The 6,259-nt window shown below is 41.4% G+C and overlaps 1 pseudogene across 1 annotated transcript; it reads left to right on the top strand.

Moving 5' to 3' along the window:
- The first annotated feature begins 5,077 nt into the window (after positions 1-5,077).
- On the top strand, positions 5,078-5,698 carry LOC307107456 (protein SPO16 homolog; annotated as a pseudogene). Its single transcript has 2 exons — positions 5,078-5,178; positions 5,211-5,698. The product of its transcript is annotated as a protein SPO16 homolog (transcript).
- The last annotated feature ends 561 nt before the right edge of the window (positions 5,699-6,259 follow it).

Genomic DNA, 6,259 nt, shown 5'->3' with positions numbered 1-6,259 from the left:
TATTGAGGGAGAGCTCTCAGTGCACCTGTGAGGGAGGGAAGCAGGACGGTGCACAGGAAGAAGCTGGGCAAAGGTGTGGGCTGGATGGAGTCTAGCCTCCATGTGATCCTGGAGAGCTCTGGAGTGTGAATGGCACCACAGTTGTTTCACCTGGAGGCAAGAGGGTTAGGCTTAGGACCCCTGTGTCTGTCAGTCCCTGCAGGGACTGCCCTGTGTGCATACATACTTGCATGCACGCACATGTGTGGAAACCTCTATTTCCTGGAGGGGCAGATCATGTCAAGTGAGGGTACTTTTCCTGTGACGGGAGCAGCTGAGAGCTGTCAGCAGCCAACACTGAGAGCAGCTGGGAGATGCGAACACCTTAGTTTGTAAAGGGGATCTGGGTGGGACATCCATAGTGCCTGCAGGCAGTCTCAGGACTGGTGTAGCAGGTGTTGAAGATAAATTGGTAGTACCATTTTGGGTGATGACAAGGCAAGGGAATGAGCAAGCCCACATAGGAGATCCACAGAGACTCAGAGCACTGTGAGAAGATGGCATGGGTCATGAACCTTCTTTGGAGAAGGTGGATTATGCTGGCATCTGTTTGGAATTTGAAAAGCAACCTCTAAAGAGGCAGTCAAGTTCTGTATTCCAATTATAGGTGCTCAAAATACTCTGTACTTTTTCTTCATTGTACTTAATCAGAATAACAATTAAACTGTAATTATTTCTGCACTAATTTAATTTCATCTCCTCCATAGTAGTGTAAAAGCCACAAGGGGGCTCACAATACTATAAAAGAATCTCTGTGTCTCCAATGCCTGGCACATAGTAGGTGTTCAATAAATATTGGTGTATGAATGAGTGAATGGGTTTAGGAAAATGGAAGGAAAGTACTCATAGAGGTGACTTTTCTATTAATTGTTTTACTTTCCTGAAACACCTTCCCTGCTGCCCACACCATCCATTCTTTAATGCCCAGTTCTTGCCTACCACTGCCAGGTATCCTGTCCCCAACACCCCATACATGATGATACATGATGCCATTCAACATTTATGACTATGTCAAGCCTATCAACCTGGCTTTTTCAACTAGTTCTATGTATTTATCTGTAATCTAACTCATTATAGAAAGGGTTTCGCTGGATTTATTTTTGATGGTCAAGTTCATATCTTGCCTTTGCTTTCAAAGATGCTTCTTTCTTATACCATTCCTGTCACCTGCAAAGCACTTCTCCTAACAATCATACCTATTACAATCCTTCAATGACCTGTTTATGGTCATTCCATTACTGATTGGCCCAGTTCAAAACTGTCTTTTTTCTCCTCTGAGTTCTACTCCTCTGAGGACACTTACTTTTGCCTCCTTATGCCACAGTCCCTCTCTAGGCCCATTGGCTCCTTTACAACAAGATCACACATTGAACTCTTAGTGCTATGAGTACTGTGGGCACACAATAAATGTCTTTTGTACTGTTAACGTGTATATGTAGATATTAGAAAGTCAGTCAAGATGATAGGTTGATGTACAGTAATAAGGTTGAAAATTAAACATAGGGGAAGATGTTTAATTTAACTTAATTCTTTAATTTTTTTTGAAGTAACTCAAGTTCAGTATTTAATACTCGAAGAAGAGTTAGAGGAAGATGAGAAGTGGCAATGGAAGAAGTATATCTGAGAATCTTCTTAATGCAGATGAATTGGAATCAGGAGAGCCCCAGAATGGGATGGAGTGTGACTTCTCCGTGAATTTTCTTTTCTTTTCTCATATTGAGTTGGGATGATATTTGCCGAAGTTGGGTGACAGTGACCGTCCCCTGTAAATTCACATTTTAGGACAATTCTTCCCAGAACTGAGTCGTGTGGTTTGTGGTCAGCATGGCCCCGCCTTTCCCACAGGGTTTGGCACAGATGTTGTCGATCACTCTTTCAGCCTCGAAACAAGGACCCATAGAGCCAGAAATTCATATTAAATGAAGCCCGTTTCCTCTATAATGTGAGAGTACTTTCCTGATCACCCTTTAATCAAAACAGATGTTTTGAAGCGGCCTAGAATAGGATATGGAAAATTTGGCCAGCGATCAAATATGGGTTCAAAGGGAAATCCTTGATGGCTCCCTTTGAGCTGTGGGCGCTGTCTAAAAATAGCACATAGATACGGTACTTGTGAAATAAAAGTAACTGCTGGAGATCGCTGCCGAATTCTAGAAAGCAGCCATCTGACTGCACGAAGATGCTCCCCATGTGAAATGTGAGGGGGAAGATGGTGTGGGCTTCCTACCTGTGGAAGTGTTCAGTGTCCGTGCTGTGCTCTGCAAGACTGTAGCTTACCTCTCGTGACTTCCCCCGAAGTTAAGAAGCAGAGTCACTCCTTTAACACAGAGTTCTAGAAACACAGAGAGCATGTGCCTTTCCCCAAACCTGGTTTATGTTGGGGAAACTTAATTCAATGTTACAAATACTAATTGAGGCATAGATCTGTGCTAACTTGCTACTTTGCTAGGTCCAAAGACATACAAATAAGGCAAAGTGGTGAAGCAGGGAATTTATTAGTAGAATTATAGAATTAGAAGGGATTTTAGGTATTAACTATTATAAAAATCCTCATTATAATGATAGTTGGGTGGGAAGGGAGTGAAAAGAAAATTAACATTTATTATGTGATGATTATGTGTCAGACATGTAGTGTGTTATTTCCTCCTCCCAAAAATGCTATGTAGGAAAAGGTGGGAAGGAATATCTATACTAATAAAAGGGTAATATGCAAATTGGTCACGATGCCTTCACAGTAACAACCGAACAGCAGGCTGCATGGGGCAACCAGGCCGGCAGGGGGGTTAGTGAGGGACGACCAAACGACTGACCAGCAGGCTGCGTGGGGCGACCAGGTCGGCGGGGGGGGGGGCGGGGGCAGTGAAGGGCAACTAGGCTGGCAGGAGGGGGCAGTTGGGGGTGACCAGGCTGGTGGGGGGGGCAGTTGGGGGTGACTAGGCTGGCAGGCAGAGGTGGTTAGGGGTGATCAGGCTGGCAGGGGGGGCAGTTAGGGGCAATCAGGCAGGCAGTCAGGTGAGCAGTTAGGAGCCAATGGTCCTGGATTGTGAGAGGGATGTCCAACTGCTGGTTTTGGCCTGATCCCTGGGATTGGGCCAAAACTGGCAGTCGGACATCCCCTGAGGGGTCCCAGATTGGAGAGGGTCCAGGCTGGGCTGAGGCCCCCCCCCCCCCCCCCCCGCCGCCCCTGCATGAATTTCATACACCAGGTCTCTAGTATTAATATATTTAAATGACTACAATGGAGTCATTGAACCTTGAGGCAACTTAAATTTTGACAAAATTCATGTGAGATAAATGACATATTTTTTAATTTTAGAGAGAGGAAAGTGAAACTCAGAGGCATTTTTGGCAACTGGTTGAGTTGGGATTTGAACTGCTCTGTCCAAAACTAAAGACCCAATCCTTCCTGATCCCCATATTTCAGATATGAACACACAAGTGCAGAGAGGTATATTCAGCCAAGCCTTCGGATTCACAACTTAGTTGTCTTTCTCTTGTTTCATATTGAACATGCTCATATGAGGAACTAGAAGGAAGCATGTATTATTGGCTAAGAGCAATGGCCCACTTAATCTTTCTTCTCAGATTACATGCCCTAAATCAGCAACTTAAATCCCAAATTTTCTGTGGGAACAAATTCCAGAGACCAACAAACATCATTTACTCTTAAGGTATTTCTGAAGTTGCTGATGAGGCTGCTTAGAATATTCTTCTGTTTCTTAACCTTTTGTTGATTTATAAAATTTTAATTCATCCTTTTCTAACAAATTTGTATTATCAGAAATCTGGTTCCAGCTTCTCATCTGTGTCCCTTATATCTCCTCTCCATAGTTTCTATTTTGGATCCCTGAGGCTGGAGTTGAAACAAGTTTTTTTATTCTTTCTTCAGAGCTGCTGGAAAAGAGGCAATAATTATTTTCTGAACATCACCCATTGAATGTTTGGAGATAGTTATGGAATCCCTTTCAGCTTTGATTAATATAAAACTTTCCCTTAGAGATTTAAAAAAAAAATTAGATAAGTTCAGACATGCTTTTATGGATCGGTGAGGGCATGTGAAGAGGGGAGGGGATATGGAGGCTTCTCTACCCTGTGTTTGAGTGAGCTGGAACCCAGTGTGCTTGGATGGAACCTACCACTTTGGTGGTGATGAAAGCTGAAAGACTTCATGGCACTGTGTGAATCTCAGATGGTCCTCTGCTCAGCCCAAAGGAGAAGGAATCAGTCCAATGGCAGCTGTTAGGAAGCCAATACACTTATTTGCAGTGATCAAGCATGTTAATCTGAATTCTTTCCTTTAATGACAAGGCAATGTGGTCAGTGGAATAGCACTGGCCTGAGACTTAGTACATCTGGTAACTAATTGTGCAATCCAGGGAGAGCCTCTTCACCTCTCTAGTTTCTTCTTTCTCTTGGAAGAAATGAAGAATTGAAATAGCAATTGCTGTAAACTCACCAGATCCTTGACAATCTGTATCTTGGATGAATTTCCAAGAGGGGAATAGCATTGATCTCTTCCCCCACAGCTTGGATAAATACAAAAGTGGGTTAATTCATGGATTGCTGAGGGAAATGACTGATATCTTATTGGAAAATACACCAGAAAAAGACAATTTGGTGTATTGAACTAAGAATCAGATGGCCTGGCCCTGCATTCTCACTTTGCCATTAACTTACTGGGTGACTTTGAAGGAATAACTAAAGTATTTGGGGCAAGTTTTCTTATTATTTAAGTGACAATGCAAATTAAACAATCTTTTGAATGCCTACTGTTGATGCTTTCTATGTGCTCATCATTGAGCTAAGAATGGAAAGAACAGGATATGATTTCTGACTGGAAAGGAATAAGTAAACCATTATGGTGTTTATGTTAAGTGCTACAATAGAAGTATGTTCAGTTGTTACCAAAGGAGGAGTTAAGAATGTATATGGATTCACTCCAACAGAAGGTTCTGGAAGCTTGGGAGCAGCAAGCTGGCTTCAAGGACCTATTGATCGGTTTGTGGCACCATTAGAAGATGGATTGATCCAAAGACAGATGGCTGAAAGTGCTGAAAAAGAAAATATGAAATGGACAACCAACATTATTATTAGTTCATCTCTTAAGACCAGAGAATCAGCAAACTATGATCGTGGCCTGCCTACAGCCAAGTTTTTCCCAGCCAATAAAGTTGTGAAGTTGCAACTGCCCTGGAAAACCGAAGTCATAAGGTTCGGTATTCAGCTTCAGTGGAAAATGGATCAATTATATTTTCTCATACTGTGACATTCACCTTTCCTAGGTGTTGCATTTTTGTTGATGGATGCTAAAGAATGCTTTATGTCAGCTGAAGAAATATTTCTAGCCAAAATTGAGAAGTTTATTAACATTCACCAAAGTAGTTTTTTGGTTCTGTCTGCTGCCCTCCATGGACTTGAATGGAAACTGATGTTCAGGACTCAGCAGAGATTCTTGGGTGGTAATTTACGGATACTTCCAGTACACAACACAGTAAATGCTATTGATCTTATGTGCACTATAGCTAAGATCATCTCCAAACCATACATAGATAGGATCTGCTACAGAATGATAACAACTAAAGCTTACATCATTGAGCAAAGTCCTGTTTGGAAAACACTTCAACAGATAAATCTCAGTGATTCATTTAACCTAAATTAGAGTATCAATTATAAATGTTCTTTTGGAAGATTAAAATAATTAGACTGGTTGAATTATAATGTTCAAATATATATTTACTTTAAATACTTAAAAAATTTTTAAATAATAAAATATATACAATTAAAAGTGATTTTATTTAAAAAAAAAAGAATGTATATGGAGTAGGAGAAAGGACAGGGAAGACTACAGAGGTCACATTTAGTCTAATACTTTCAAAGTATGAGGATTGAGGGGAAGGGCATTCCAGGTAAAAAAATGAATAAAGTTAGAAAAGAACAAGGAAATCTGAGGCAATAAATCTGGGTAGTAACAGAGGATGAGTGAAGGACATAAGGTGAAAGTGTGGAGGGCCTAGAATTGAGCTCACACCATCCCGTAAAGGACTTTTATGCCTTGCTAAGGAATTTGAACTTTTTCCTTCACACAGTGAGGATTCAGTGAAAGATTTTAAGGGTGTGGCATGATGTGATTTGTGTATTCTGGAGAGGAAAATGGAGGCTACAGAGAAAAAAGGGAAGCAAATTAGTTAGGAATTCTCGCAAATATCCAAGGAAGAGGAGG

The sequence above is a fragment of the Cnephaeus nilssonii genome, assembly GCF_951640355.1.
Source record: "Cnephaeus nilssonii genome assembly, chromosome: 11".
In the NCBI taxonomy this organism is placed as follows: Eukaryota; Metazoa; Chordata; class Mammalia; order Chiroptera; family Vespertilionidae; genus Cnephaeus; species Cnephaeus nilssonii.
This window is presented reverse-complemented; position numbering and strand designations above follow the sequence as displayed.